Genomic DNA, 12,589 nt, shown 5'->3' on the forward strand with positions numbered 1-12,589 from the left:
TGTCTACAAAGACACACATTTAAAAAAATAAAATATGGGGCAGGTGGTGTTGCACCTAGTTAAGTTCAACATTACCACATCATTACCCAGGTTTGAGCCTCTGATCCCTGCCTGTGTAAGGGGATGATTCAGAAAACATGAAGATCAGGTTTGCAGGTATCTCTGTTTCTTTCTCCCTCTCTATCTCCCCCTCCCCTTTCAATTTCTATCTGTCCTATCTAATAAAAAAAGAAATCAAGACATGAAGAAAGGAAGGAAGGAAGGGAGGGTGGGTGTGTGGAAAGAAGGAGGGAAGGAGAAAGGGCCACTTGGAATGGTGGATACATAACACCGACACCAAGCCTCAGCAATAACCTTGGTGGAAAAAAAATAAAATAATAAAATAACATAAAATAAAATTAGGTAAGATATAATATCATGTAGATTAAAAGTAAAAGGATTAGAGTCCATACTGTGGCAATGTAATTGAATAAGAGGGCTCTGTCTGGTGCCAAAGAAAGCCAAAACTTTCCCAGGAACCAAGGGCATAGAATAGGATTTCATGTCTAAGGCCACAGGTTTGATTCCAGGCACCACCATTTGCTAGAGCTGAGTAATTCTCTTACCTTTCTCTCTCTTAAAAGTTAATGACAACTCTTAAAAGTTAATGAGTTAAGCTCGCATACCATATGCAAGAAGAGGGTTTGGCTCAAGCCCCAGCTCCCCTGCTACAAGGAGGAAACCTCAGGAGCAATGACAAAAGTACTACATGTTTCTCTCTCCCTCTTTATTTCTCCTCCTCTCTTAATTTCTCTCTGTCCTGTCAAGTAGAGAAAAAACAAACAAAAAGAAAACAAAAAAAAAATTGCTGGTGGCAATAAAAAGTAAATAAATCTTTATACACACATATATATATCACAATATATATATATGTATATACACATATATATCACAAATATGTATGTGTATTTATAATAGCTATTGCATGATTGGAGAATCTGTTTTCCTATAAAATATAAGAACATGCCCCCCCTCCACCTTTTATGTAGGTGGAGACTGGGCAGGCAAGAGGAAGTGGATTTGGGGGTAATCAGAGAGGGGTCACAAACTTTCAAATTTATAAACTTTCCACAGGTCTTCTCTCCACCAAGGTCAAAGTTTCTGCTAGAACAAATCCCAAAGCCCTTAATGAACTTTATTCTCCTTTGTAGCCTTCAAGACATTAGGAAAATGGTCCAGGAGGTGGTGCAATAGCTAAGGCACTACACTCAAGCATGCAGTCCTGAGTTCAATCCCCGACAGCACATGTACCAAACTGATGTCAGGTTCTTTCTCTCTCTCCTCCTATCTTTCTCATGAATACAAAAATACATACATACATACATATTTTTAAAAAGACATCAGGAAATGGGTGTAGATTTAAGTCCCCAAGGCTGTCCTGTTTCTAGATGAGTTGTAGTTGTATGAAAATTCTCAGCTTTTTGCAAAACACTCTAACCACCTACAACACCAGGGCTCTATGCCCCCCCCCCCACTTTCCTCTCCCTAGAATCCTTTATTTTGGTGCAATACACCAACTCTAGTCCAAATTCTGCTTTGTGTAACACCTTCTGTTCTTATTGCGCAGTATCTTTTGATGCATGAGATCATCCTTATTTTGCATATCTGACAATCAATGTCTTCGAGCAGTTTTTCATGTTTGATGGCCTTTTGCAGCTCTCTTTAGTGACTATTCTTTTTTTTTTTAAATATTTTATTTTATTTATTTATTCCCTTTTGTTGCCCTTGTTTTATTGTTGTTGTCGTTGTTGGTTAGGACAGAGAGAAATGGAGAGAGGAGGGGAAGACAGAGAGGAGGAGAGAAAGATAGACACCTGCAGACCTGCTTCACCGCCTGTGAAGCGACTCCCCTGCAGGTGGGGAGCCGGGGTTCGAACCGGGATCCTTATGCCAGTCCTTGTGCTTTGCGCCACCTGCGCTTAACCCACTGTGCTACAGCCCGACTCCCCTTTAGTGACTATTCTGTTCATATCCTCACCCTATTTTTTGGATAGAGTCATCTTTTTTTTTACTGAGTTTCATGTTCTCTTTATATTTTGGTTATTAACCTTTTGTCTGATGTGCAGCATATATAGATCTTCTCAGGGGCAGGTGGTAGCACACCTGGCTGAGTGCACATACCATGATGCACAAGGACCCAGCTTTAAGCTCCTAGTCTCCACCTGCTGAAAGAAAGCTTTATAAGTGGTGAAGCAGTGTTGTAGGTGTGTCCTCTTGTTCTCTCTCTCTCCCTTTCTCTCTCTCCCTCTCTCTCTGTCTCACTCTCGCTCAATGCTCCAGTCTTGATTTCTGTCTGTACCCCAAATATATAAATAAATACAATAAAAAAGATAAAGACCTTCTCCCATTCTTTAAGAAGTTTCTTTTTCTGGGTGGAAGTTTCTTTTATTATGCACAATCTTCTTTCTCAATTTGATGTAGTCTTCTTTATAATTAGATTTGTATAATTGAAGATGTCTATAAATTTTAGATGGAAAAGAATTGTGTCAATATTTTCCTCTAAGTATTTGACAGTTTCTGGTCTAATTTCCAATTCCTTGATCCATTTGGAGTTTACTTTTGTGTGTGGTGAAATGTAATTGCTCAGTTGCATTCTTCTGCATGTTTCAACCCAGTTTTCCCCAACCCATTTGTTAAAGAGACTCTCCTTTCTCTCTCCACTTAATAGTTTGGACTCCCTTGTTAAAAATTAGATGTTTATATGTATAGGGGCTTATTTCTGGGTTCTCAGTTATATTCTACTGGTTTCTGTGTCTATTTTTGTTCCACTACCAAGCAGTTTTGATGAAAGTGGCCTTCTAATATTGTTTGAGATCTGGGAGTGTGATGTCTCCAGTTCTGTTCTTTCTCTCTTTCTTTCTTTTTCTTTTTCCTTCTTTCTTTCTTTCTTTCTTTCTTTCTTTCTTTCTTTCTTTCTTTCTTTCTTTCTTTTTCTCACTTAATTATCTTTATTTATTGGATAAAGATAGTCAGAAACTGAGAGGGGAAAGGGGTGATAGCCCTGGTCCCCACGTGCAGGCAGGAAGCTTCACAAGTGGTGATGTAGGGTTGCAGGTGTCTCTCCATCTCTCTTGTTCTCCATCTCCCTTTCTGTCTCAATTTCTGGCTGTCTCTATCCAATAAATAAATATAATTAAAAAATAAATAAATACAATTCTTAGAGATAGTTTGTAAATCCTGAACTTTCTTTCTTGTAATGTAAATTTCAGTTAGGAATCTATGTAGGCAGTCAGTAAAATAGCTCACTTAGTGTGCTGCTTTACCATGTATAGGGACCCAGGATTGAACTCAGCCCCCACTGCATTGAAGAAAGCTTTGGTGTCGGTGTCTCTTTCTCTCCCTCTGCCCTTCTGCCTCTGTTTATATAAATGAATTAGTGTACAAAAGAGCCCCCTATAGACATAATCAATAATAATGATAATAAAAACTGAACTGATGGCACTTCTTGTTCATTATCAGAAAGCTTATAGATTTCCAGATACTAAGTCAGTGCCAAAGGAAAACATTTGCTAGTAATAAAAGAAAAAAAGGAAAACAGCAGTATGAACTTGAAGATAAACACAAAACTTCCTACATTCTGAATAAACATGAGCAATATAGATTGAACACTGAAAAGGAAAGAAGCACTGTTTGTGGTTCTTCAGTAAATGCCATCATAATTATTCTTTCAGTTTGTTGGCATAATGATGGATTTCTCAGCAAGAGGGATGAAACACAACAAGCTGAGATGTTTTTAATAATGCTCTCCATTTCTCAGATGCTTCTATAATCTCTTCTCCTAATCACGTTTGCCTTGGATATTGTCATTCCATTTTATCATTCAATCTCATAGCGCTCAGGTTTTATTTGAATTTGGTACATAATATCTCATGTTCTCCCTCAGAAAAAATAACCAGGCTCATCTATTTCTCTGACTCTGACTGAGTGTTTCTAAGTGGCAATAACAGAGGCAACAAAAGCATATTTAGAGTAACTTTTGCAGTATTCCAACTATACCCAAAGGCACTGCACACTGCTAAGCAAAGACTGTCATAACTCACAGGATATGGCAGCCACTACACAATCTTTAAAGTAACTGTGTTCTCACAAACAACCAGAACCTTAAAAGCTTTATTCTTTCACTGCTCTTTCTTTTGAACACACAGAGAAAATGTACTAAGCTCAATAATTCTGCCCCTGTGTGTATGTATCATCAATAATTCATTCAAAACATATATTGATCTGCCTTTGTGTTCAAAATATTTTACAACTGTACATAAAGAAATGGACAGAGAGAGTGTTTTCTTCTCTTACCAAACTTATATGATGAAAAGGCTATTGAACCCATATCTTCAATAAGCTCTTTCAATGTCTAGGTAGTTGCTTTTGACATGCAATATTTAAACAGTGTAGGGACAGAAGATGGCTCTATCTACATCCCAGTCAAAATATACTTTTGTGGCTTAATTTGCTATAAAAATGTTATTTATTGGGTGGCAGGGCCAAGAGGCAGCTGCTGGCATGAGCTCCAACAAGCAGCAGTTTGTGACCTAGGATTCTCAGGATAGGGTAGGATACTGGGCCATCAGCAAGAGAGTGAATAAGGGTTCCTTAGTGTGACACCAAGGAGGGGTCCTATAGTTCACTCTTGGGTTAGAAAATGGAGGCCAGGAGGAAAAAGAAAGGAAATTTTTTGATTATTTCTGAACTCAACCCTCCCCCCCCTACTCCAGGACCAGCCCCTAGAGGCTGGAAGCTGCTCCTAGCAGGCTCCCTGCTGAGCTATTTTCTTTACCAAAATTCCTGGCTCACCAGGTATAATTCCAATCCTTTTCCTTTTTGATTTACTTCTTTCTATCTCTCTTTTTTCTAAGTGGCTGGAGCTCTATTTGAGTGATGAAATATCTGACCAATCAGAGCCTCACCCCTTCTCAGCTGAGAAAAACTACCTGGAGTTTTGGGTTTTTTTTTTTGTTTTTTGGATACTTTTTACAAAAAAAAAAAAACTGTTAGGGTTTTTCACTCTATTTTATTATTACTAATATATATATATACCCCTTTCTCCCCTCCTTCTTCAGGTTGACCAAAATTAACTGTTACAGATTTTTCCATTGCTAGCTGATTGGGTGTCCCATCCATTGTGAGAGAACTTGTTTCACTCTACCTCTTCCCTCCACTCTCCTTTTTCCCTCCTCCTAGCTAATTAAAAATAAAAAAGAACTCTTTCCTTTCACTGCTATTTTTTGTTTTTCTTGTTCTTGTCTTCTTTCATTCCTTCCTCCTCCTTTTGCTTTCTGAATTCACTAATACTCATTTCTGAATTATTTGGGGGAAGAAGTCTTACTCAGAGTCGACTCTCTGTGTGTTTCTCTCTTCTCTACTTCCCTTTCTCCTCTTGTTATCCCTAGAATTTACAGTGGAAAATGTATTTGCATAACTGTCTATTCTTGCTTTCCCTTTTCTACTTTCTTTTTCTTTTGGATTTGGTTGCTATTTTTTCATGGACTAGAGGTGTTGTTTGGCTAACTGGTACTGGTACTGGCTAAACTGCATTAATCCTTGCTTCAGTTACTATTGTAATTTCTGAGGTTGGTGTCTGCATTTGTCATAAAGGTATTTAGTATAGTGTGGCTTGTACTCAAAACACAACAACTGAAGAACAGTAGAACAGAAAAATACAAAACAATAAAAAATCAATAAAAAATAAAAATTAAAATAAAATAAAAAATAAAAATAAAAATCAATAAAAAATGGTTAAATCAAGAGCAAATAAAACTGCTACCACAATGAATCAAGACAGGAGCCCAGAAGAAATTCCAAATCATTCAGAAGTAACCATATATAAGAAAAATATGCAAGCAATAATAAACCTAATAATCACATAAATGAGGACAAGTATGAAAGAAAGGGCTATCAGAATTAGGGAAACAACAGATGAGGCCCTCAAGGAAAATACTAGCTACCTTGAAGTAATTAGAGAACTGAAAGTGAAAACCCATAGCCAGAATCACTAAAAAAAAAAAAAAAAAAAAAGGGAGAAGATTCAAATAAAAAGAATTGTAAATGATGGAGGAGATATCACAACTGATACCACAGAAATACAAAAACTCATGCGAAACTTCTACAAAGAACAATATGCTACAAAGCTGGAGAATCTGGAAGAAATAGAAAAATTCCTAGATACATATGCCATTCCAAAACTTAACCAAGAATAAGTACAAAACCTAAATGCACCAATCACAGAAAAAGAAATCGTAACAGTTATTAAGAATCTTCCCAACAACAAAAGTCCTGGACCAGATGGCTTCACAAACGAATTCTATAAAACCTTCAGGAAACAGTTAATACCTATACTTCTAAAGCTCTTCCACAAGATCAAAGAAACAGCAACACTCCTTTCCACCTTCTGTGAAGCCAACATCACCCTGATACCAAAAGCAGATAGGGACACAACAAAAAAGGAAAACTACAGACTAATATCTCTGATGAACATAGATGCCAAAATATTAAACAAGATCCTGGCCAACAATATACAGAAGTATATCAAAAAGACTGTTCATTACAACCAAGTGGGATTTATCCCAGGAATACAAGGGTGGTTCAACATATGTAAGTCAATCAATGTCATTCACACATCAATAAAAGCAAAACTAAAAAACACATGATTATCTCAATAAATGCAGAGAAATCCTTTGACAAAATCTCACATGCATTCATGCTCAAAACACTACAAAAAATGGGAATAGATGGGAAATTCTTCAAGATAGTGGAGCCCATATACAGCAAACCTACAGCCAACATCATACTCGATGGACAGAAGCTGAAAGTATTCCCCCTCAGATCGGGGACTAGACAGGGCTGTTACCATTACTCTTCAACATAGTGTTGGAAGTTCTTGCCATAGCAATCAGGCAAGAGAAAGAAATCAAAGGAATACAGATTGGAAGGAAAGAAATCAAGCTCTCACTATTTGCAGATGATATGATAGTATACATAAAAAAAAACCTAAGGAATCCAGCAGAAAACTAATGAACATTATTAGGCAATAGAGCAAGATGTCAAACTACAAAATCAGTGTACAAAAATCAGTGGCATTTCTTTATGCAAACACTAAATCTGAAGAAGAAGACATCCAGAAATCATTCCCATTCACTGTTGCAGCAAAATCAATAAAATACCTAGGAATAAAGCTAACCAAAGAAGTGAAAGACTTGTATACTGAAAACTGTGAGTCACTATTCAAGGAAATAGAAACTGATACCAAGAAATGGAAAGACATCCCATGCTCATGAATTGGAAGAATTAATATCATCAAAATGAATATTCTCCCCAGAGCTATATATAAATGTAAAACAATACCCATCAAAGTTCCACCAAGATTCTTTAAGAGAATAGAACAAAAACTGCAGTCATTTATCTGCAACCAGAAAACACCTAGAATTGCCAAAACCATCCTGAGAAAAAGAAACAGAAATGGAGACATCACACTCCCAGATCTCAAACTATATTATAAGGCTATCATCATCAAAACAGCCTGGTACTGGAACAAAAATAGGCAAATAGGGCAGTAGAACAGAATTAAAATCCCAGAACTAAACCCCCACAACTATGGAGAGCTAACCTTTGCTAAGGGAGCCCAAAGTATTAAATGGAAGAAGGAGGCTCTCTTCAATAAATGGTGCTGGGAAAACTGGGTTGAAACATGCAGAAGAATGAAACTGAACCACCTTATCTCACCAGAAACAAAAATCTAGTATATCCACAGGCCCTTTGGAATATAACTAAAATATTCCTACTAGCTATATACAAAATCTAGGACCCCCCCCCCAACTCTTCATCTTCACTATTCTAGCCTTTAGGTTCATAATTGGTCAACAATTTGTTTGGCTTTGTATGTTAACTCTCTTGTCAACCACCAGGTTCCAGATGCTAGCATGTTGCCAACCAGACTTCCCTGGATAGGCAACCTAACCAATGTGTCCTAGAGCTTCACTTCCCCAGAGCACTTCCCCACTAGGGAAAGAGAGAGACAGGCTGGGAGTATGGATCCGCCTGTCAATATCGATGTTTAGCGGGGAAGCAATTACAGAAGCCAGACCTTCAACATTCTGCATCCCACAATGACCTTGGGTCCATCCATACTCCCAGAGGGTTAAAGAATAGGAAACCTATCAGGGGAGGGGATGGGATACAGAGTTCTGGTGGTGGGAATTGCATGGAGTTGTATCCCTCTTATCCTATGTTTTTGTCAATGTTTCCTGTTTATAAATAAAAACTTAAAAATATTACTTATTAAAATAATTTTGCTGGGGAGCCAGGTGGCGATACATCTGCCTAGGTGCACACACTACAGTACTCAAGGCCCCGTGTTTTAGCCCCTGGTCCCCACCTGCCAGGGGAAAGTTTCATGATTGTTGAAGCAGTGCTGCAGGTGTCTCTCTGCCTCTCTATCTTCCTATACCTTATCAATTTCTCTCTATCAATAATAATAATAATTATTATTATTATTTCCCTTTCAAGGGTCTAGTAATAAATTCTAAAATAGGACTGAACATTGTCTCATATGAATGTATCCATCAGACTACTTCATATTTATGGTTATGTTGAAACATACTTAATGACTCTAACATCCTATGGACAAATATAGTATTCATAACTTGGCACTTATGGTCTTTTTTGTAAAATAGGATTTTAATTTCTTTCTTTTTTAAATTTTTTCCCATCCAATAATATGAAGCTCTTGTTTAGAAAGAGGAAGGTTGATTATATTTTGATAACTAAGGTATTCTTTGTTTTGATAATTATTTTCTTTTTTTTTTTTGCTTTGGCATACCTAGGGTATCACACATGTGTGATTCTAACACTCCAGGATGTTTTTTATTAATATAGAGAAAGAGAAAAACAAATATAATTAGAAAACCCAAGCATGAGAGTGAGCTTTCTCCAATGTCACGGCACCACCTCTATGGTTTTGGTTCTCAAACCTAGGTTGTACATAGCAAAGCACCTATCTTCAGTAAACTCACACTCCCTCTCCCTCTCCCTCTCCCTCTCCCTCTCCCTCTCCCTCTCCCTCTCCCTCTCCCTCTCCCTCTCCCTCTCCCTCTCCCTCTCCCTCTCCCTCTCCCTTTCCTTCTCCCTCTTTCTCTGCTTTCCTATTCTCATGCAAGCTGTTGCTATTACCATAGTACTGATTTATGTTTATTATAATTTCCTTGTCTGTAAAATTTACCACTGAAAACCCATGTTCCACTGATTTAAAAAAATTCTAAGGCACGAACCTTTTCATATCAAACTAGAAAAAAAAAAAAAAGAAAATCACTTGAAAACTCAACAGAATACAGCAACGATCCTTCCAAAAACAAATCCATAGACACCAAGTTGTGGATGTTAATATTTCATTCTGAACTCCCTGGGTAGATGACCTCAACAATGTGTTCCAGAACCTCACTTCTCCAGAGCCCTATCCCACTAGGGAAAGATTCTTTGTGTGCCTTATATAAATTTCCCTAAAGTTAATGTCTTAGAAAACTAGTACTTTTCACAGTCTGATTATGACATTGGCAGAGCCATAAAATTTATGTACATTCACTCAGATATTTTTATTTTAATTAATTAATTATTTATTTATTAGAAAGGAAGAGAGAGAGTGATAGAGAGAACCAGACATCAATCTGGTACATGTGCTGCCGGGGATTGAACTCAGGACCTCATACTTGAGAGTCTAGTGCCTTAGCCACTGTGACACCTCCTGGACCCTCAGATATTCTTACACCAATACTTCCATGAATATTTAATTAAATTTATCATCATGTGCAGGTTTGTGTGTCCACAATCGCTTTCAAGATAAGGAATTGTTTGTCAGATTTATCTAAGACAGACAAAAATTATTGTTCCTCTTCTAAAAGTATACTGTATCACCCATATCCACCCCATCTTTAAAACTGAAACCACCAATAAATCCCATTTCTATCACTTTATAATTTAAAGAGTGCTTATAGAGTTAATTATCAAGTATATAGCCTTTTGATATAAGCATTCTTTTTTTACTCAATATAGCTCCCTTGCTAACCATTCTGATAAGTCTGTAGTGATACATCATTAAAGTCACACTTCTCTAGTGGCTAATGACATTGTGTACCTTTTCATGTACTTAAATTTATATAACTTATTTAATGAAGTCTCCTTATATATTTCATCTTTTTTTTTTAAGATGGCACCAGAGAATAAACCCAGGACCTTCCAGCCTAATTTTTCCTCATTCCTTTCCCCGCCCCCTCTGTCAGGACAGGGAAAAATTGGGAGCGAAGGGCAAGATAGGAAGGGGGAAAGCAAGACATACACCTGCAGAACTGTTTCATTGCTCATGAATCCTGCTCTCCTGTAGGTCTGGACTGTGGGCTTAGAACCAGGTCCTTGAGCATGAAAAAAACACGTGCTCAGGTGTGTGTATCATCACTCAAACCCCTAACTTTTTGACTCTTAATTTTTTAGAGAAAGAGACATAGGCAAAAAAGGGAAATGCATTAAGTATTGCTTCACCATACATGAAATGTCTCCAGTGCCATGCACAGTGTTACCTTGTGATGCTGGGGCTTAAGCCAGGGGATCAATCATTATAAAGTGTGCAGTCTACTGGGTGAGTAATCTCCTGGTCCCAAGATTTATCCATTTTATATGTTGATATTTGTTTTCAAATGTTAGGCTTTAGAGTTCTGATATTTTCCAGATACTGTGCTATTCTTTTACCAATATTTGCTTACAGCCTGTAGTTTATCTTTCTGTTCTCTTAGGCTTTGAATAGGTGTTTTGAATTTTTATGAGAAAAAAAATTGCAGATTCTTGTGAATCATGTTTCAGGTGGTAGGAATAATTTTTTGTTACAATTCTAGACTTCATATATCTTAAATTTTATATTTTATGCTTCAATATGATTTATTTTGAATTAATATTTAGGTAAGGTATGAGGGTTACTACCTTTGTGTTCACTTATGTATTCCTAATTGCATAAATACTAAGTGATGAAAGTTCTACCCTAAGTCCAATAAGCTACATTTTTACCTGTTTTCAAAACCACTTGAGAATATTTATGAGTATTTCTATTGTATTGTTTTCCATCCATCCTTTTTTTCTACTAATGCCACTCATTCTTACTTTTTGCACTTACTTAGTGTCAATCTTAATGAATACAGTGAGTGAAACTTTCATTGATTTTTATGATTTTTTTTCGGGGTGTCTCTCTCCTTCTCCGGCAGGGTGGCCTCCAGGGGAAAGGTAACAGGCTGGTTCTTTCTCGCTCACGACAGGGGTGACACGAAGTAAAAGACACCAGGGGACTCTTAGCGTGAATCTAGAATCTGAGTCCTTCAGTCCCAGAATCCTAGAGTCTGTTTATTAGCAAAATTGACATGAGTTAAATAGAAAAGCAATGGAGGTAATTATTGTTGCAATATGACAGAAATTACAGGTTTCTTAACAGTCAGCATGCCCCTAAGGTAGGGGGCTGGTATGACAGGAATTGATGAGATACAAAACAGTTATTCTCCATGACACAAGCAACTTAATTATCCAAAGGTATTTGAGAGAAGCATAGGGGTTAAACCCGTAGGGTGAGACAGAGAGAAGATGAATATCAAAAGGCCATATAGTTTGGAATTTCTCTTTTCTGGGGTATGAGGTGTGTGATGAAGTGTGTGATAAGGTGTGTTCTTCTGTGATCAGAAGGTGACTTTGAATAAGTGAATCTGCAGCCATGTGGCCTGTGGTTAATGGAGGGAAGTACTGGGGTATCTGTGGGCCTGAAAGTCAAGAAGGAAAGAAGTCTGAGTTTCCCCCCTTATGCTCACCTCGGTTGAGAGAGACTTACCAAGAGGTTATCTTCTCAGACCTCCATCCAAGAACGGGGGTGGTTCTCCCTAAGCTCTATCAGGCTTACACATGTTCCCAACAATTTTTGGCTAATTTTGCACCATAGTTTCTAACTTAAAAAAAAAAAAAAAGAAAGAAACAGTAATTTTGTCTATGGCTATAAGAATGCTGAGGCTTTTGATAGATATTAATTTAAATGTATGAATTAATGTGGGTGAGAAATGTTATATTTACTATGCTGACTCTGACTATGTGGAGTTGTACCCCTCTTATCTTATGGTTTAGTCAGTGTTTCCTTTTTATAAACAAAAAAATTAAAATAAAAGATTAATACAGAAAGATTCTTTGTGTGCCTTATATAAATTTCCCTAAAGTTAATGTCTTAGGGACTCTCTGTCTCCCCTCCTCTCTTGATTTCTCTCTGTCCTATCCAACAACGATGACATCAATAATAACAACAATCATAACTACAACAATAAAAAGGGCAGCAAAAGGGAAAATAAATAATAATAAATATTTAAAAAATCTTTGATTTCACTTAGCAACATTTTGTCATTTTTAGGAAACAGTTTTGATCACATTGTGTGAATATTTACATGTATCATTCATTTACTGGTAGAGAGTTTGTAATTATTGTAGAAATAAGACATTGCTATCAAAGTTTAATTTTGAAACTTCAAAAAGTGTTTGAACATATTTTTAA

The sequence above is a fragment of the Erinaceus europaeus genome, chromosome 1 (genome assembly GCF_950295315.1).
Source record: "Erinaceus europaeus chromosome 1, mEriEur2.1, whole genome shotgun sequence".
NCBI classification, from domain to species: domain Eukaryota; kingdom Metazoa; phylum Chordata; class Mammalia; order Eulipotyphla; family Erinaceidae; genus Erinaceus; species Erinaceus europaeus.